Source organism: Pantherophis guttatus, chromosome 4 (genome assembly GCF_059756535.1).
Source record: "Pantherophis guttatus breed Tessera chromosome 4, ASM5975653v1, whole genome shotgun sequence".
NCBI classification, from domain to species: domain Eukaryota; kingdom Metazoa; phylum Chordata; class Lepidosauria; order Squamata; family Colubridae; genus Pantherophis; species Pantherophis guttatus.
In genome coordinates, this window is record NC_142066.1 from 19967849 (window position 1) to 19989769 (window position 21921).

At 38.8% G+C, this 21921-nt stretch overlaps 1 pseudogene; it reads right to left on the reverse strand.

Moving 5' to 3' along the window:
- Positions 1 to 1502: 1502 nt before the first annotated feature.
- On the reverse strand, positions 1503 to 19813 carry LOC132711607 (vomeronasal type-2 receptor 26-like; annotated as a pseudogene).
- Positions 19814 to 21921: the final 2108 nt, after the last annotated feature.

Genomic DNA, 21921 nt, shown 5'->3' on the forward strand with positions numbered 1-21921 from the left:
AGGTTCAATCAGAATCAGAAGTTGACAAAGTTTGAAAAATAGCCTTTAATATTTTTGTTCATGTCTTATTTCTGTTCAAGCATGTGCTTGAGGAAGACAATCTAGGTAATTTCGCTCACTGAAATTAACTGGGAGCAAGAACTAAGAGATACACTCAATTTATGTTACAGCATTTCTGTCACTCCCAGTTACCATTGTTAGAACAGTCCTGTGAAGTGGCAGCATTCTGTGGTCTTGTAATTTCCATTTGTAACTTCCCACTCACTTTCCCATTGATTTTTCTTCTCAAAGGTTGCATATGACAATTGTATGATTGTGGGACATTGCAGTGTGTAACTTGGCATAGAGCATGGTTACCTAAGGAACCGTTTTCATCCGATTGCCTCTCCTTGTCAGCATTCGAGAACAACCCAACTCCAATTAAAAACTCGGAAACAGGCATTTTCTCAAAGTTCCTATTTATTAGAGTAGGTATACTGGCACATCTGGGAAAACCCAAATCTGTGAGTTCCAGGTTTTCCCTTCTGTATCAACTCACATGATTAGAATGGACAGCATTGTGTTATGCTGCTTTGCCACTTTTTTCCTGGGGTACATTCCATTCAGTGGTGATTTGCGGAGAGATCCTGCCCTGGGCTCCTGTTATGTGGTGTTCTGCTGTATTCATACTGTTTTGGTTCCTCCTCAATACCTAGATGAGTCTGCTATGGAGGTGCATTTATTGGGTCCGAAGAGGTTAGATAAAGGAAGGAAGGAAGGAAGGAAGGAAGGAAGGAAGGAAGGAAGGAAGGAAGGAAGGATGTAATATTTATAAATAAGTGAATTCCCTAAAGTTATTTCACAATTAAAGAGGAAGAACTGCTCTCAATGATTTCCTATTTCCCATTTTTGCGATCAAAAAGATTAATATCAGCCATAGTGGCGCAGTGGTTAGAATGCTGTACTGAAAGCTAATTCACTGCTCACTCCAGGAGTTTATAAGGTCATGAAGTCTGCAACTCTATACTTTGAGGAAACAGAAGATCCCAGTTTAGGAATGATGACAACATTGACAATCTAGACCATATTAAGTCTCTAGGTTAACAAATTACTTGAAAATTATCTGCCAATTCAGAAGAACAAAGGAAAATAAATTGTGAGTTTTGGCTCTCCAAAATATAATGCTGTAGGTAATCAAAATTCATAGGATTTCTGTCAGCACAAAGATCTTAAACCAATCATGTTATTTAAGAAAAACTTTATCTGCCCCTCTTAGTAGCAATTGTCTTCAAGGGAATGAGAGTTAGTGTCACTTGATAGAACATGTTAGGCATTTCCTAACATGAGACCGGAATTCTCCTCCTTACTATGTGTCAGATATATTTGATAAAAGATGGTGTACATATGTTTACATTTCTTGTACAGATTCCAGGTTCAACAAACTCCAGCATGTAACAATACCTGAAAGTTGTGCTCTAATAGGGAGAAACTTAAAATGAATAATGAGCAGATTAAACTCCATATTCAGATTTATTTCTTTATTAAACGTCCCTTTGTGTTTAAATCAGGTCTCAAAATAATGATGTAGCATTTGGGGGAAAATATGCAGCCCAGTAATCCAGCTGCAGAAGCCAAAATGGAGAAAATCTCCACAGCCACCATATATTTGCCCTTCGTACTCAAGTAGGTTGGAACAAATGATATCCAGACACTACAGAAGACCAACATGCTAAAGGTGATAAATTTGGCTTCATTAAAGCTGTCAGGTAACTTCCTGGCAAAAAAGGCCACTGTGAAGCTAATAGAAGCCAAGAACCCCATAAAGCCAAGGACAAGGTAAAACATGGTGGCTGAACCTTCATTACATTCCAGAACAATTTCTTCAGCCATGGAATGCATGTCAGAATCTGGGAATGGGGGAGAAATTGCCAGCCACACTAAACAGATCAGGAGTTGAGTCAAGGAGCAAGAAAGGACAATAGAAATAGCCATCCTTTTCCCCACCCATTTCTGCATTTTGGAGCCAGGCTTAGTAGCCATGAAAGCAAGAACAACTATGGTTGTTTTACCCAAAATACAAGAAAGGGCTATGGAGAAAATGATACCAAAAGCAGTTTGTCGCATGAGACATTTCGCTTGGTCAGGTTGCCCAACAAAGAGGAAAGTGCAAAGGAAGGAGTGGAGAAGGGCAATGAGAAGGGTATAAGTGAGGTTCCTGTTGTTGGCTTTGACAATGGGCGTGTCCTGCTTTTTAATGAAGATTCCCAGCAGCACAATGGTGATGACAGAAAAGAAAAGACTAACAGTGGTCAAGATGAGTCCCAGTGGCTCATTGTAAGACAGGAAGGTTATTTCTTTTAGAATGCAAAGAGTTTGAGCCTTGTTTGTGTATCGATCTTCTGGACATTGGAAGCAATCAACTGCATCTGGAAAAAGAAAACATCATGGCCAATTTCAAGAAATACTCAGATAGTGGGACTGAAAGTTAATTAACTGGGTTTATTTATTTATTTAGAAAATGTATATGGCTGCCCATTCATCCTCGGTGACTCTGGGCAGCTTATAGACAATCAAAAGTCTAATAGAAATGAATTAAAAACAATAACCCCCATACCTTGGTGACAACACACATCAAATGAGCCTCTTGAAGGGCTCCATCCTAGTCTGGGTTCCCCATGTCTGTTGGCAGAATCTTGTTTTAAGGGACTTTCAAATGAGTGTCAAAATTGGGGCCAGTCTCATCTCTGTGTGGATGATCTTTCAATGGGAGGGGGCCATCACGGAGAAGGCCCTTTTTCTCATTTCCACCAGATGTACTTTCTTAGTACATGGATTCATTTAATTAAATAATGCCTGTTTATTTTTAGTGCCTTTTTGTAAATATGCCAGATCTTCCGAGATTTATTTATTGCTTGGTTGCACGGACTCTCTTATTGTAAAATCTAATAATGAATTGAATAACAATATTTTTATCATTAAGGTATTTCCTAAACAAAGTGAAAAAACATGTTTAGTTTTTGGAGGAGGGGGGAAATATATATTTCATGGTATTTTATTTTAGAAATTAAGCTCCTAAAATCAGCAAATGGATCCCAGTTTTATCTTTTTCCACTTTTCCACACACATATCAACACAAGGCCTGTCGTCTTAAAAAATAGGCATTAATCAGAAGTCATAATTTGGGGGAAAAAATTAGAACAAACCAAATTGGATATTTATTTTTGGATGCTCTGAAATATCTTTTCACTTTTAGTATTTATGTATTGTTGTGACCCCGACTCCCGAGTCTGTCCTAACAGAGGAAGAGGACTCAGAAGGTGATGGGGAGGAACTGACAAGGCCTCCCTCTCCAGGACCCTCGTTTCTGGCAATGCATCAGGTTCCATCCGAAGGCCAGGAGAAACAGCCTGGGATGTGCCAGGAGGAAGGCATATCGGAGCACCAATGATAGAGAGCGAAGAGGATGAATCCTGGCTTGATCCCAGGCAGCGTCGGAGGGAGAAGCATGCACAGCAATGGAAGAGGCGTGGGAGGGCCAGATATTGAGCTGAGTCATGGAGCCACGCCCCACCAGGAATAAAAGTGGGTGGGATTGCTCTTCAGGCTTTGTGACGGACAAAGTTAAACCCTGAAAGTCACATCGTGATCTCTGAAATTCGGCTTGAATATATTTTGGACTGAACATTGACTAAACTCTTGTCTCATGGATAATTTGTTGCTCCTGGAAGGAATAGACTGAAGATAAGTCCTCTTCTGCTTTGTGAGAGTGAAACCTGTCTTGGCAGGCATTCGGCAGTCTGCTGCCAAAACCTGGGTCTACCAAGAATTCTAATCTGTTTACCTAATAAAAAATTGGCAGGCGTGCTTGGTATTATGTTTGCCTGTGTGAGGAAGGGGGACAGAACATGTAGCAATATCATTGACTTGGTCACCAGATTAGACAATTACAGGAGGTTTTAAATATTAGCATTTGAATCACAGTTAAAAAGACTGAATAATTTAGTCTGGCATAAGACAACTCTTACCCATCTGGTTTGAAATTTTCCCTTTTGCACATGGAAGGCAATTGTAACAGCAAAATGGCTTCCCTTCTATTTTCATCTTCCTGTAGCCTGGACAACAACTGTCATTGCACAAAGAAAGAGGTTGAACCTATCAAGAAATGAAAGCAACATTTACTATAACTTGTTACTACAACATCCATCCATCCATCCATCCATCCACCCACCCACCCATCCAGCCACCCACCCACCAACCATCCAACCAACCATGCAACCAGTACAGTTTTGATTTTTGTATTCAGCATTTCATTATTCCTTGATTGATTCATTTTGTTTTAAAGCATCATTTCATCATTCTACTCCTGAATGCTACCCACCCCATTGTTCCTTCATCTTTCCAGTTTTCAATCAGACAACTTGAAGGATAAGATCAATTCAAATTTCTAATGTCAGAAGGGAAGGGAAGGGAAACAATGTACAGATAGTCCTCAACTTACAATGGTTCATTCAAAAAATTCTATTTAGGTGTGGAATTTACTTTTTATAATAAATTTAGGGTATGGGTGTCCCAATATCTCTTTGTTTAAAAGCAATTACAGTCAATGAATGGAGATATTACAGGGAAGGTGAGTTAGAATCAAACCCAAAGGCAGAAAAATTAAGAATTGGGCGCAGGAAAATAGCATCATTTGGCTAGGAGAAAGTCAAGATCCAGAAGAGCTATTCCTCATGCATCCATTAGCTGGAAATAGAGATGAATATTTTCCCCCTAAGTTTCAATATCTTTCTCTTCTTTGGCCACAGCACTGATCAGGTGTTCTATCTGAACCAGGGTTGATATGATCATTGACATGGAATTCCCCCTTTCTTTTTTCCCATCCATGCCAGTCAATAAGCACTTTCTTTTGTCTTCAAAATACTGATGAAAAAATAAAATAAAATAAAACAACAGTTTTATAATTCTTCATTCCATTTGGGTCACCAAAGGGAACTTCACAGAATCTCCACCCACCCACAGACCACCCACCAACCCATCCAACCATCCAACCAACCATCCAATCATTACAGTTTCAATCATTACCTATCAAGAAATGAAAGCAACATTTACTATAACTTGTTACTACAACATCCACCCACCCACCCACCCACCCATCCAGCCACCCACCCACCCACCCACCATGCAACCATGCAACCAGTACAGTTTTGATTTTTGTATTCAGCATTTCATTATTCCTTGATTGATTCATTTTGTTTTAAAGCATCATTTCATCATTCTACTCCTGAATGCTACCTATCCATTGTTTCTTCATCTTTGCAGTTTTCAACCTGACAACTTGAAGGATAAGATTGATTCAAATTTATAATGTCAAAAGCAAGAAAGGAAGGGAAACAATGTACAGATAGTCCTCAATTTACAACAGTTCATTTAATGGCCATTCAAAGTTAGAATGGCACTGAAAAAAGAGACTTATGGCCATTTTTCACAGTTACAACCTTTGTAGCATCCCATGACCATATGATAAAAATGTAGATGCTTGGCAACTGGTTTGTACTTATGACCATTGCTGTGTCCCAAGGTCATGTGATCACCTTTTGCAATCTTTTGACAAGCAAAGTCAAAGGGGAAGCCAGATTCACTTAAGAGCCAAGTTATTAACTTATTAATTGCTGTGATACACTTAATGACTCTGGCAAGGAAGGTCATAAAATGGGGCAAAAGTCACTTAACAAATGTCTCACCTAACCACAGAAATTTTGGGCTCAATTGTGGTCATAAGTCGAGGACTACTTGTCCACAGGTTGAAATCTGAGCAGGAAATACCTGGTTAAAGATGGCAGGCCAGATGATGTCTTGTGCAGAAATGATAAACTGCTTATCTGGAGAAGCTGTTGGGTCAATTTTTCCAACTTTGACTTTAACAAAGGTCTTGTTTGGGAATGTGACCCAGTTGATAATGTCAAATCCCATCTCTAGATCCCCATTTTAATTAAAGGAAATTTTCTCTCCTGCAGTGTTATTAAATGAGATGGTTCTCAAATAGTGATGGAGCTAAACAGAAGCAAAGAGTGACAATTAGTGGAAAAAGAAAGAAACAGAAAAAAGAAAAGAAAGAAAACAGAAAGAAAGAGAAAAGAGAGAAAGAGAGGGAGGAAAGAAAGAAAGAGAGGGGGAAAGAAAGATAGAAAGAGAGAGAGAGAGAGAGAAAGAAAGAAAGAAAGAAAGAAAGAAAGAAAGAAAGAAAGAAAGCGAGAGAGAAAGAAAAAAAGAAAAAGAAAGAAAGCAAGAAAGAGCAAGGGAGAGAGAGAAAGAGTAAGAGAAAGAGTAAGAGAAAGAGAAAGAAATTTTGTATTCAGTTCAGGATATTGATTTCATGGGATGTGCTTCATTAATATAATTATTGTTCCTCCAACCCATCCATATTTCTTCTCTGCCACAGACATTTTGAACTTCTGCCAATCATGCCAGTGCTGCTGCATCTCAACGTTTCTTTCCTATTGTAGCATCTTCATCTACTCACAATCACAAAAGTTTTTCTAAGTCACTAAATGATAGGGAAAATGTTTTGGCAGGAGACTGAAAATTATCCCCAATGCAGTCAATGAGAACACTTCACTGTTCTCATTGACTGTGTTACATAACAGCTCATTGCATCATTCAGAAGAGCAGTGGGAGATGTTCATTCATTCTTTTTACCTGCCATGTTTTTTGAGTCAACAAAGTTTCTCTCCCAACTTCTGTCCTTGCTCTGTGTTTGGACTTGGGGGAAAGCATGGCTTGTAAAGCATGTGCCACACCATAGACTGCATTGTAGATGCTGTAACTCTGTCCAGTCAGGATGGTGTCAAACACAGACCTAGGTAGATTCTCCAACTTCTCTTCTCCAGTGCACATCGTTCCAGTGTCTTCATCTAAATTATCTTCAGAAAAAGAGCATTCAAAAGCCTCTTTCCAAAACACTCTCATTAAATGGTCTTCCGCTTCAGAAGTTGGGTTTCTCATCTGAAGGAATTTATCGAATCCAGAAATCTCCTTGGAAGAAACTGCAAAAGTTATAACACCATGGAAAAAGTCCATACCCCTGGTTTTTTGAAAGGGAAGGGATGTAAACTCCATCTGGGCTGGCATTATCCAAACTTTATCTTTTCTTTTGACAGGAATATCTTCAAATTCTGTATAATAGGGCAACATTCTAAAAATGACAGTGACCTGGTTTTCACAATAGAGGATAATGACATTGGCAGTGCTCTTCATGATAATAATGTACATTTTACCAAAGTCTTTAAATGCTCCTTCAATATCATTAGAAAATGTTTCCTTGGCTATCTCTTCCATGAAGTCAAAGCAGATACCTTTCTGGGAATATAAAGGAATAGCATTTTGTATGAATCTCTCTCCACTCCTATCAGGCTGGGAAATCAGTCCAATCCATATCCACCTAAAATACAATAGCAACTGGAGAATACCCATGATCTGTTGGTCAACATTTGGGAAAAAACGATGAGAGAAAACACCTTGTATCTTGCCATCTATCAATGGGGAAGATCCGTATGTGAGCTAGACATAGGAGAAAAAAGGACCATGGTTTCCCAACTTGAAATTTTTTTTTAAAAAAAAAATGTGCTTAATTTACAGTATTTGTTACAAATATTAATATAAGTGTAATCATGTTCAGAAACAATTTCAGAAATTATTGTACTAGAAACACAAATTTGGAGCCCTCACAAATACATTAATTCAAGTAATGTTATATGGAAAATTGACTACAAATTTTAAGGATTAAATGTGATTGGTCCTGATTAAGGAAGGAAACCCATCCCCACATTTCCCTAGTCTTTTCCTCATAGGAAATGGAAAGAAAATGGGATCAATAAAGTCATGATGGTATGAAGATAAAATTGGATGAGCAATGTAAGAACATGGTTTTGCTTTGATATGCACCATAACCCTCCTCTATATTTGCATAGTTCATATCTCATAATTTTTATTCTTTATTGGCCAAGTGTGATTGAACACAGAAGGAATTTGTGTCCGATGCACAAGCTCTCAGTGTACATACAAACATCAAACAATGTCATAAATCATAAGATACAATCATAAGATATAAACAAGTGATAAATCATAAGATACCAATAGAAGAAGGTAGTAGGAAAGATGAGAGGATGAGAAAGATGAGAAAGATCATAGTAATACAGCCCTACTACATGGATAACTATCTTTACATATAAATAATGTTGTGGGCATTAGGTGTTTAGCAGAGAGATGGCAATAAGGAAAAGGCTATGTTTGGTTATTTTGGCAGGCAGTGTCCTATAGCGGTGTCCTGAGGGGAGAAGTTGAAACAGTTTATGTCCAGAATATGAGGGGTCTGTAGATAGTTTCTCAGCCCATCCTCCTGACCCGTGCAATATACAAGTCCTCAATCAGAGGTAAAATCCAGCAGGTTCTGACAGGTTCTGGAGAACCGGTAGCAAAAATTTTGAGTAGTTCAGTGAACCAACAAACACCACTTATGGCTGGCCCCAGAGTGGGGTGGGAAAGGAGATTTTGCAATATCCTTCCGCCAGAAGTGGGGAGGGAATTTATTTATTTATTTATTTATTTATTTGTTTGTTTGTTTGTTTGTTTGTTTGTTTGTTTGTTTGTTCAATTTATATGCCGCCCTCCTCCGAAGACTCAGGGCGGCTTACAATGCACTTATAGCAATAGCCTTCATACTTTTGTATATACTTGCTTATTAGGGCTTTTGCCCCCCCCCCCAATAAGCAATGTTTCTACAAAGTCAGCTTATTGCCCCCACAATCCAGATCCTCAATTAACCTACCTCGTGTCAGGGTGGCAATTAATCCCGTTCCCCTTTGGGGTAATTGCACTTAATTTGAGACGGACCGTGGCTTTTCCTTGAAGTATACTTTAAGAGAAAATAAACCGGGATATATTCTAAGAAACACATTTTATTATAAAGAAATAAAAACAATCTTACTAGCTATTAATTACATCTTGGCAGCATTTCTGCCTTACCTCTTGGCAGGTGAACAAAGAAGTTAGAAGAGAGAAAAAGAATGTGGACATGCGCAGTACCTTAGAGATAAGGTGCTCAGCATCTACCGTAAGTCTTAGAATTCAAGCACAGCTGGCAAACACAAAAAACGCAGTGACAACCTCTTCTTTGCCAGTTGAGCGGACATCACATCAGGGAAGACACATCTTCTTACGCAGATACTCGTGCTGAGCTGCTGGAAGTGGTTTGTTGAGTATATCAGCAATTTGATCATGTGTAGACACATACTGCAATTTAACAAAACCTTGTTTAACTAATTGTTTTATGTTTTGATAACGGATGTCAATGTGTCTGGACCTAGAACCTGTGAAATGTGATTCAGAAATATAAACCACCGATTCATTGTCTTCCATCACGGTGATCGGTCGGATCAGACGTGTCCAGATATCTGTGACCAAAGCATCAAACCATGTTAGAGAATTACATGCATCTGAAACACAAGCATATTCAGCTTCAGTAGATGAACAAGAAACAAAATTCTGTTTATGCACTTGCCAGTAAACAGGACATCCATTTAAGAACATCATATAACCTGAAGTACTTTTACGAGTTTTCTTGTCACTAGCCCAATCAGAATCTGCATAACAACATAATTCTGCATAATCGGTATGTGTCGGTTCTAACAATAACTTCATATGTTTAGTGTGTTTTAGGTATTTCAATAATTTCTTAACGCATGTCCAATAAAATTGTTTTGCCTTACCTACATGTCGAGACAAGAGATTAACATTAAGTGCAATGTCGGGTCCAACTACTAATGTACAACAGTGACCCAATAACTGAATGATAAAGTGTTTGATCCTTGAACTCAGGACTTGGTTCATGTGTCAAGTTGTGAAAATCTGTTTGCATGGGTATGGGTGCTGTGTTAGCATCCTTCATGTTGCAATGATGCAAAATTTGTTCAATTTTATCCTCTTGTGAAAGACTAAACCTCTTCTGTGTTTTGTCAATCTGAACACCTAAATAAGTGCTAACATGCTTAAAGTTTTCAATGTGAAATATCTTTGCAAAGCTTTACCAAAAAATTTCATTCATTTGCTTATTTGGACCAATATAAACAATATCATCAACATAAACAAGAACTATCTCATATGTATTGTTAGATCTTTTTGTGAACACGCACTCATCAGTTTCAGACTTAATAAAGCCCATTGAATTTAGTTTGTCAGTAAGACATAAGTACCACATTAAATCAGACTGTTTCAAACCATAAAGACTTTTTTGTAGAAACCAGGTATCCCCTTCTTGCTGTCGGAACCCTGGAGGACCTCTTATGTAGATCTCCTCATCCAGGTCAGCATGTAGATAAGCTGTGTCAACGTCAAACTGGAAAGCTTCTAAACCAAGGACAGTTGCAGTTGCTAAAGCAATTTTTACACTTTCAGTCCGGACTGTCGGTGAGTAGGTATTTGTGTAGTCCTTAGGATAACATTGAGCAAAACCCTGAGCTACAAGTCTGGCCTTGTACAGTGACTCACCATTTGGCTTCTTTTTGATTCTGTAGACCCATCAAGGGCCAATGACCCTTTTGTTTGCTGGCTGCAGCTGTAAACACCTTAAGTTTCTTTAGACTGTCCATTTCAGCCTGCATTGCCTCATACCACTTCTCTTGCTCTGAATCAGGAAGATGTTTGATTTGTGTGAACATATCAGGTGGAAGCGTAACATTGCAAATCAATGGCAAGGGTGTTTTTGTCAGTTGCCACAAATATTGCTGTGGAGGGATCCCCTTTGTGGCCCTCTTGGAACGTCTCAGAACAACAGTCCATTCTTCTTCTGCTTCATCCTCGTCCTCACATTCGTCGCTAACATCAGCATTAGCGGCTTGCGAAGACGGAACATCAGATTGAGAAGAACCAGTGGCTGGAACCTTTGCCTGTAGATCTTGATTATCAGACTGCGCAGCATCAGCAATATCATCTCTAGGAAAATAAACTCCAGGATCATTGGAATGAATCCTGGACTAGTCAGCATCTTCCTCAAAATTGGCTGATTGGGAAATCACAATTACATGTCGGAAGTCAATAAATTAGCTCCATTTTGAGTTATCATCAATGCCCATAAATCTCAGTCTCTTTGCTGCTGGACCTCCTTTCCTTCTTTGAGCTAAGGGAATGTTCACCATAGTGTATGAACCAAAAATATGGAGGTTTTTGAGATCGGGCTTGTAGCCATACAACATGAAGAAAGGAGTCTGATTTATTACACTGCTCCAAGTATGGTTGACAATGTAATTTGCATATTTGATAGCTTCACCCCAGTATGGCATACTAAAGTTGGCGTCTTCTAGGAGACAACACATCATGGTTTGCAGTACCCCTTGTCATCTTTCTACGACTCCGTTCTGAGCCGGTGTGTAAGGAGCCGACGTCTGATGAAGAATTCCATTCTTACGCATCCAGTCCTGGAAACGCTGAGGCATGAATTCAGCACCACGATCATTCTGGATTCTGATGTGAACTTGGTGTTGGGTAGAAACAAGAGCAGCAAAGTCTTTAAAGATCTGAAAAGTCTCAGATTTTTCTTTCATAGGATATCCATATCCATATCTAGAATAATTATCAACAATTGTTAGGAAATATTTTTTACCATATTTTTTAATATTTTAATAATGTTGGCTTAAAAGGACCAACTATGTCAGTGTGAACCAAATCAAAAATACTTGTTGACAGGCATGTAGCATGTTTGGGAATGGCTGCTGCTTTGGATTTAGCTTTCTTGCAGACAGCACAATCCAAAAACACCTTACACCCCTTTAGATCCAAACCTTTTGCGAACTCTGGCATCTTCCTAAGAACATGCAAACTGGCATCTTCTATGCCACTTATGGATACACCTGGAATGCAAAGGTTTACCAGTTAGTGAGTTTTCAACATTAACATTTTTATCAGGAACCCCAGGCTTGCTCTGAGCAACCTATTTCCCAATTTTCTTTTTGTTGGCTTTAGGAGCCTTTGGAGCAGCAACAGGATCTCTCTCTGGAGCATCTCTCTCTGGGCCTGTGCTCTCCTCTTTTGGAGCTTGCATACTTGCCTGTGATTTAGGTTTTGGCTTTAAGTAATAAACACCACCAATTAACATGGTTTCAGCAACAATATCTCCATTTTTAACTATGTAACTTGCTTTTTCAAGGTGGTGAACCTGGAACTTTAATGCCCTAGACAAGTGACTCTGACTAAGCAAATTACTAGTTGCTGTTGGTATGTAATAAACATCAGGAATGAATGTATCGAGCTCTTCAACATAAACAGTTCCTTTTCCTTTGACCTGACAAGGATGATTGGAACTAAAGTTCACGTAGTTCAGGTTCAGGCTCGTGCATCTCTGTGAAAAGTTCCTTTCTGTAGGTTACATGCAATGCTGCACCACTGTCTAAAGTCCACAGGAGTCGTCTGTCGTACTCTGGATGAGGTTGTGGATCATTGGTTAAAGCCAATGTGGTGAGTGGAGCTTGTGGATCACGCCAAACCACGACGACCTTGTCTTCCGCCTCTGCCTCTGCCTCCTCTGGAATCTGTTCCTCTGGGCTGGTATGTGACGGGAGCTGGAACTCGTTGAGGACAATCCCGGGTGGCATGTCCCACACGATTACAGATGTAGCATCTTGGCATCCTTGGAATGTAGGCTCTTCCTCAGAAGGGACGCCTCGCTGGAGCTCTTGATGCGAATGGTCCTCGCAAATGTGGCATGGCTAACATGAGTGCTTCTTCTTCAGTTAAAAGTCTGCATACATGGTCCACTGTGTGTTGAGCAATAGGCACTTGATTAATCTTTGTAATGGCATCTTTCCATTCATAATTCAATGAATTAATAATAATGCTGATCATTTGAATATCATCAATAAGATAGTCTCTTTTGCCCAATTCTCTTCTGATTCCTTTCAGTTTGGTTAAATGTTCTCCAATATGTTCACCATATTTCAATCTTGAACCATGGAACTCAGACATGAGCAAACATGAAGATTCAATTGAAACAGGCCTGTAGCAATTTTCCAATTGGGCCCAAATTTGTTGGGCTGTTGCATCAGGCGGAAAGGTAACCTGCAGTTCAGTATCCATGGACATCAATAATGTTGTGCAAGCTTTAGTCTCTAAGTCTCTTATTGCAGGAGTCCATGGCTGGGCAGGAGGATTAAAAATCATACAGTGGGTACCTTTTCTATGAAGTAACAATCCAATCTCACTGACCCAGGCCTTATAATTCTGTCCTGATATCTTTAATTTTGACTCACCAGCTAGTGGAACAACAGAAGAGGCCTGTTGAGGAATATGCATTTGGTATGTTGGCTGTGCCAGTAAAAATACTTGTTGCGCTTGTTGTGGACCAAAAAATGGCCCTGGTTGTGCTGTTGGAGGTGGACCAGGAGCTGGTCCTGGTTGTACGGCTGGAGGCACTTGTGCATGCACTTGAAAATGTGGCTGCTGTATTGGAATTTGCTGTGCCCCAGCTGCCACTTGTGTTTGAGCTTGGAACTGTTGCATTTGGGCTGCAATATTAACATGGCCTGCTGGAGATGCAGTAATTTGCCTTTGCTGCATTAAGTATTGTTGTGCTCCATCTAAAAAGACACCAGCACCACCAGGGGGTGCTGAAGTTTTGGGCCTGTGGAGACACTTGTGGCATTGCAGTCTGAATATCTGAGTGAATTAGGGACATGTGTGATAAAATCTGATTTAATACTTGTAATTGTTCTTGCAAACTGCGATGCATTTCAGCTTTTTCTAATAAATTACTTTCGCCAGCAGATGATGCTGCACCTTTAATTTTAGGCTGCTCAGTTAACTTTTCTGCCTTCATGGCATAATGTGTAATTTGAGAAGAGAGAACATCATGTGACAATTGTGACGTGTACACAGCTCTCTGTTCTGATTTGCCTGACACAATACCTTCTAGGGGGTGTGTCTTAGGCTTCGGAGAGGAAGGCAAGATGGAGGTTTTAGTGGTTTGAAAAACACGAGACTCTCTCTTATCTGGCTCGAGCATAGATAAAACCATTTTTGCCTGGTATAGCTCACGTTCAAAAAATTCTATTTGATCATGATAGCTTTTCATAGCTTGCTCACACTGGGTGAGCTTAGAGCTTCAAGGAGAATAATAGATTACTTCTCTCTGTGTGTGGGAGGAACATTGAGCCATTTGTAGAATTTTTGGCTTTGCACCAAGCCTTTCAAAACTTTGGGTTTCTGCAGGAATTGTTTGAGAGCATGCATAATCAGAAGGGGAAGTCACTAACCTTAGCACTTCGCTTTCCAAGGCAGCTTTTCTATTTTCTTCTTCCTGAAGCCTCTGTAACAGCATTTCGTCCATTTCTTCTACTCCTCTCACGGCTCCTTTTTCTAGCCGGGTGGCTGAAGTGAGCGACTGGAAATTTGAAAAACTTCTTTCTGCCTCTTCTTCATCGGAGAGGTACAACTCACTTGTAGAGAATGCTCTGAGTTTCATTTTTTCTTCTTTTGTGGCACCTTAGCAGTCAATTAATCAGCGTTTTGCAGTCGCTAAATTAATCATCTGTCTAATTAGCCTAGACGCTTTTTATCAAAGTAATAAGCAAGGAAAAAAGACATAAATCAATCCAAGCCATCCTCCTGCTACTACGTGTCAGGGTGTATAAATTCTGTTCCCTCCTGGGGTAATTGCACTTAATTAGAGATGGACCGTGGCTTTCCTTTGCAGCATACTTTAAGAGAAAATAAACCGGGATATATTCTAAGAAACACATTTTATTATAAAGAAATAAAAACAATCTTACTAGCTATTAATTACATCTTGGCAGCATTTCTGCCTTACCTCTTGGCAGGTGAACAAAGAAGTTAGAAGAGAGAAAAGGAATGTGGACATGCGCAGTAGCTTAGAGATAAGGTGCTCAGCATCTACCGTAAGTCTTAGAATTAAAGCACAGCTGGCAAACACAAAAAACACAGTGACACCTCGGAAGGATGGAAGGTTGAGTCAATCTTGAGCCTGGTGAGATTTGAACTCACACTAATTGCAGGAAGCTGACAGCTAAGTGCTACATAACAGCACTTAGTCCACTGTACCACCAAGGCTCTTCACCAAGGAATAGGGATTTTGCAGTATCCTTCCCCTGGATTGGGGTGAGAATGGAGATTTTGCAGTATCCTTGGCTTACCACACCCACCAAGCCACACCGGTAGTAAAAAAATTCAAATTTTACTACTGTCCTCAATGGAGGAGAGGCTGGTTGCAACTGGTTTTTTCTGCAGTCCTAACTATCCATTGAAGTCTGTACCTGCCCTGTTTGGTTGTTATGACAACCAAATGAATGGGCATCCTTATATTGATATATACCAATATGCATGCAAGTATGGACTGGATATACAGTAAATTGCAATCCAACAAATACTGGAAGCGTTCAGGGAATTAGTTTCCCCCTTTTCATTTCAGTTATTTCATATTTTGGTAATGTATCTTCTTACTTGCCATTGTGTTTTATTGGAATTCCAGAAACAAGTATGCTACAAGTCAAATACTTTCCCTTCTTACTTTGAAAAAGGAGTAAAAAATATCCAACTCCTGAGCAACTAACGTCAGTGGTGGGTTCCTTCCGGTTCGGCCTGGTTCTCCTGAGCCGGTAGCGGTGACAATATGACGTCACCGAATCGGTTCTGCCCCCACCCCACCCCCCGCACCCCCCACCCCCTGCACCCCCTCTGCATTATTCTTACCTTTTATTTGGCCCCACCCCCAATCTATTGCTGCCTCCTGAGTCCCAGCTGATGGCTAGAGGGGAAAAAACTGTTTAAACTCTTGTCGCGGGGCTTCAAAGGGCCGCCCTACAGCTGATCAGTGTTAAAAGAAAACAGATGAGTAGACCAATGCCTGCAAAAATACATGAGTAGATGAGTGCCTGCAAAAATACATGAGTAGATCAGTGCCTGCAAAAATAAATGGGTAGACCAGTGCCTGCAAAAAATAAATGGGTAGATCGGTACAGCTCTGCAAGCAGTTAAAAGCCTGGTAGATCAGTACCTCTGCTAAATCCTAAATAATTGTCACATGACCATCAAGCCACACCCACAAAATAAGCCACGCCCACAGAACCGGTAATAAAAAAATTTAGAACCCACCCCTGACTAACATGGTATGATCTGAAAAGCAACTATTTCTAAATACAGTATTTGAGAAGTGAATTTGAGAGAGACTAAAGTACTGGCTTTTGCTTAAAGAGACATGTCAATAATTTTAGCCATCAAACATATACAGTCCTATCAATTCAATTTGCCATAGAAAACCTCCTAACACATTCTAGCTGATGGAATTGACCATGCCTATTTAGGGATTATTAATCCATTGATTATTCTGATTTTAGGAGGAGAAGGAGAAATTCTTATAATGTCACAGTATTCTGTGTTTACCAGATGTTAGTAGATATCAGCAAGAATATGTAATAAGCATTATAGGAAGTCAGCTATTTCTCTTTTAGTTCTGGTCTTTTTCTTAAATGCCCTCATGCTTTTGACAGTCCATTAAAACAGGATGTATTTAACTCATGCGTAGAGCATTTTAATTAATTTTATGTGCAGTTTTCATTCATTTGTACTACATCACTTCATTTTTTAATTTTCAAATTACCAGGAAGGAAGGAAGGGAGGAAGGAAGGAAGGAAATATAAAAATCATGATAACTATTCCGTTACTTAATCAGGTCCATGACTCCTTAATATTATTACTAAAACATGGTGGGAAAATGTATTGATGAAAATGTATTGGTGTTTCTATTCATCGCATTTGTAAATAAGTCAAGAAAACCTAGTACACTATTTGGTTTGAATTCAGATTGAGGAACCCACCAAGCACAGGGTCTAAAATTATTCATCTCTTCTGCAAACACATGGTTTGCTATTCCTCATTCTTTGGATTGCCACTTTATTTCCAAACCACAGAAAAATAATAAAAAGAAAAGTTAGTTTACAGTATTTGTTGTATTTTGATTAACACATCTTGTAAAAGAAAAAAAAAAAAGGGAGGTAGTTTAAGACCTCTTACTGTAACCTTACAATAAAAGAATTATCAGTATGCATGATTTTGGTTTTCTACCCTGGACAATTTGGAAGGGTTGACATTAATCTTACAAGTCTGAAAACACTTTTCCCTCCCCTGTCTTAACTTTCCAGATAACGGTGTGTGTGTGTCAATCCTGAGATGCTTTCTCAAATAATACTTCTGGTTTAGGCTCAAATTTCTTATATCAGACTTTTTTTTATAGGACTGCAGTTGTTCCTCCTGCCTTTCACGGTTATTCTTACAGTGTATACTTAGTCCAAGAAAAACAGAAATCTCACCTGGGGCATCTTGTAGACATTCAAGATGTTGGCAATGTAGGGACAGATGTGAGAGTTAGGTCCTGCAATGACAGATAGTACCCAGTCCTTGGCATCACACTTATAGTTGGGGATGAATCTGCCCCGTGTTGAGAGGAGCTCCATTGAAGCCAAGTAGGTCCAACTCGCCATGAAATAACTGTTAGCAATGTCAGTACCCAGACTCATGTTGGGTAATATATGATTATTTTCATTGATCTCCTTGACAGCAAAAACCAAGGCAAGGATATGTTGGTAGTTCTGCAGGAAAAATCTGCAATGAAAGATACATTGAGTGGATCTAGGTAGGTTGTTATGATTCTTTAATTCACTATAAAACAATTTTCACTAAAAAACAGATAGCTTGCTTGAAGGAAATTAATCATATTAAAACCTATATGTAATTCTTATTGCATATTATGTCATTTCTAGTCTTGCAGTTTTATCTTCTTCTGAGTTTGTTTTATGGTGGGTGCAGGCATGAAATATGCGTTTGAAGTAAACTGTAAGGACAAATGTTATATATAACTTTTTTTTTTGAGGATCATGATAGACTTCAGTGGACTTCCTCATCCCAATAAAAGTTACTGATGTTTCTTTAGGGCTGAGAGGCTCTAAATCTGGGTTCCATGCCTGCTCAACAACTGTTTGGAAAATAATGCCAAGCGCTACACAGCACAACTGTTCCCTAATATTAAGTGCAAGAATTAAACAATTGACATAGATTTCGCTACAAATAGTGATTTTATAGCTCAGCACTAATGAATCATTGAACAGTAAGAAAAGAAGAAAATCTCAATATGGAATTTGAATAAAAACACCAGTGTGAGGGTCATCATAAGTGTGTTTGTGTATTTATTTGCCAGGTAAGAAATATCAGTCTGATCAATCTATACTGACTTCAGAATGAAGGAACTAAAAAGCAAGAGATAGAGTAAAGAATCTGTGCCACAAATAATAACAATAATTAATTAAATCTGGGCAACCTATTTATTAGAGAAAGATATGTGGCTTAAGACATGCTACGCTTAAGAAGAGAAATCTTTACATGAGCTCATCAACCAGTTCTTCAGATGGATGTCTTCTGAAGTCAACTGAATCAGATATCATGTAGAACTGAGATAGTATCCCAGCCATTATGAAATCTCCTGGCAGAAAATACTTGTGCTGAATAAGAGGAGTTTTTCCCACAGAACATGCTTTAATACGCAGAAAAAGACATGTAATTCCTGATAGTGACGTTGACAATATTGCCATCACCACCATGAAAAATTCCATCTTCTTCAAGAAAACATTTCTCTCTACGTATGAACCAGTTCCATCTGCAAGAATGAAACATAAGGGGGAAAAACACATCCCACTAATTAGAATAGCCTGCATAAATATTCTTTCTAAAGAGAAGATTGTTATATCTCTAGCATTCCAGTCCCACAATTAATAGACCCTTTCAAGCTTTTCCGTGCTGTGTCTGAGAATTACCAAAAGAGTTGAGAAGAAGCCATATTAATTATAGGGGAAATGAATGTTTAGTGAAGCTCCTGGGAGACTTTGTGGAAAAAGTAGAATAATAATATTTATTTATATTTAGCTCATAACTGAAATCTGTAAAAGAGATAGAGAAAAAGAATGAAAATTCAAATGAACACATGCTGGTTCTGTAGCTGTAAAGTTTTAATTCTCTGGAACAATAGAAATATCTGATTCTGACCTGTTAGGGAGTTCATTAAAACTTGATTTTTCACAAAGAGCCAAAGGGAAATTGGCCCATCATGTTATAGGATCCCAGATACCAGAGATGGTATTCAGCAGGTTCTGTCCAGTTCTGGAGAACCAGTAGTAGACATTTTGAGTAGTTCAGAGAACCGGTAAATACCACCTCTGGCTGGACCCGTCCCCATCTATTCTCTGCCTCCGAAGTCGCAGCTGATGGGAGGAAATAGTGATTTTTCAGTAACTTTCCCCTGCCACACCCACCAAGCCATGCCCACCAAGCCACACCACACCCTCCAAGCCACGCCCACAAAACTCATGGTAAAAAAATTTGAATCCCATCACTGGATCCCACCCACTTTTATTTATTCTTTTGAGAGGTCTTTAAGCACTTTGGTTATTGTATTTGTAATTAAATGTCATTAAATCATTTTTAACCTTCCTAATGGAAGAAGGTCTATAAGCTGTGCAGATTCCGTTGGGATGGGAACAGTGTGTATTGCCAAGTGAATATGCAAATAATAAAGGAATATCATTGGAGACAATTTTTTATTTGAGCCACATTTACAAACTGAATTAATTTCAAAATAGGATGTTCTAAGTTCTAGGAAAACATTTCAATAATGTTTTTATTGCAAAGTAAAAATATAGCTTGGTTCTTTTCACTCATTTTAAATGATTTCTATCCCTTATCCTTAAAGTCACATGGTGTGGACCATATATATATGCTGGATACCCATGCTCCGCTATGAAACTATGTGATCGGGCTTGAATTACAGCTTGAAAATTAATGAGTAGTTATGATCGGCCTCTCTCTCCCCTTCTCTCCCTCAGGCTTGCCCCACAGAAGCCTCTCCTCTCCTCTCCCCTTCTCTCCCTCAGGCTTGCCCCACAGAAACCTCTCCTCTCCTTTTTTAATTTTTTTTTTCAAAAAAAATTTTTTTTGAAGTTTTTATTGAAAACTTCAAAAACTTGAAAACTTGAAAATTTTATTAAAGTTTAAAATATTAAAATACTAATACAAATACATCTGTAACAAAAATACGTCCATGATGGTTGTACAATTCAATGTCGTTCCAACAGTACACAAATCTTAACTCTATTCATATATTCTCAGATATTCCTTCTTGATCAAATATATGTAAACACAATTTATGTCTTATTTTGATCTATATATTTCCTATTTTTATTTTCTATCCATTGATACCAGTTTTCCCAGGTTGAGTATTATTCTTAGTCTCCCTGTTATTTAATTCTATAGTAAGTTTGTCCATTTCTGCACACTCAAAAATTTTCCGGATTATTACACAATCTGTCGGTGTAGTGGACATTTTCCAGGCTTGTGTGAGTACAATTCTCGTTTTTGTTATAATATGAATAATCAAATATTTAATCTTTTTAGGATATATCCTACCCTAAGAAGCCTCTCCTCTCCTATCCCCCTTCTCTCCTTCAGGCTGGCCCCATTGATCCTCTCCTATCCCCTTCTCTCCCTCAAGATTGCCCCACAGAAGCCTCTCCTATATTATCTCCTTCTCTCCCTCAGGCTGGCCCCAATGATTCTATCCTATCCCCTTCTCTCCCTCAGGTTTGCCCCACAAAAGCCTCTCCCATCTTATCCCCTTCTCTCCCTCAGGCTTGCCCACAGAAGCCTCTCCTATCTTATCCTCTTCTCTCCCTCAGGCTGGCCCCAATGATTATCTCCTATCCCCTTCTCCCCCTTTCAGGTGGGGAGTAGAATGTCTAAACTACCAGCCCACAGGCCAGATGAGTCATACGCTGGCCACACCCATGCCCAAGTGGCAGTTGGAACAGAGTTCTTTTCAGGTGGGGAGGGGTAGTAAAACGTCTAACTTCTTAGCATCAGAGCTTGTTAATAATAATATAAGAAATACTAATGATCTGATGGTCATTTCAAAAGATCCTTTCTTACTGAGCACCTAGAAGCCAAGAGGAACATACAAGCCAAAAGGAACAAATTTCAAGTTTGTTGGCATTACTGTTCTGGAGATTTTGTGATGATGTGTGAGTGGTATTTTGCATATATATATATATATATATATATATATATATATATATATATATATATATATATATATATATATATATATATATATTCTTACTTCTTCGTAGGATTTATGTGTGTTTTTCCTCTGGCAAAGTTTTTCCTACACCTGATCAAACCAATCACTTTATTCACCATTGATATTTTTAGCAAACCTTTTTAGCAATTATATGGGAAATGAAAGAAGTTAGTCTATCAGTTACAGGACTCCTTCCTCTTTAATTGTAAAATATGATTGGTGCAACAAATTTTGCTCCTTTTATCATGTGCGAAAACATGACTTGAATCAGCTTCTTTGTAATAAAGCAATAATGGTCACTTGAAATCATATATTTTTACTTTGTCCTATAACAGTACTTTGACCACATGGGCAAATATGTTGGAGAATATGATAATATCCAATAACGGATATGATAATATCCAGTAATGACTATCCAATAATGAATTAATTTATTTATAAAATTTAATTCCTTCCTTCCTTCCTTCCTTCCTTCCTTCCTTCCTTCCTTCCTTCCTTCCTTCCTTCCTTCCTTCCTCTAGAACCCATCAAAAACATCTTTCTAGCAAATAAGACCCATAGTATGCCACTTTTTTGTACTGATGAAACCTCACACTGCAGAACACCACACAGTAGGGGCCAAAGGCAGCATCTCTTCCCCAATCACCACTGTCTGGAATGCACCCTAGAGAAAGTAGGTGAACCAGCACAACACAATAATCCTTTGAGTTAATGGTTGGAAGATAAATCTAAAATTAAAACCAAATTAGAATGGAAGCTGGAAA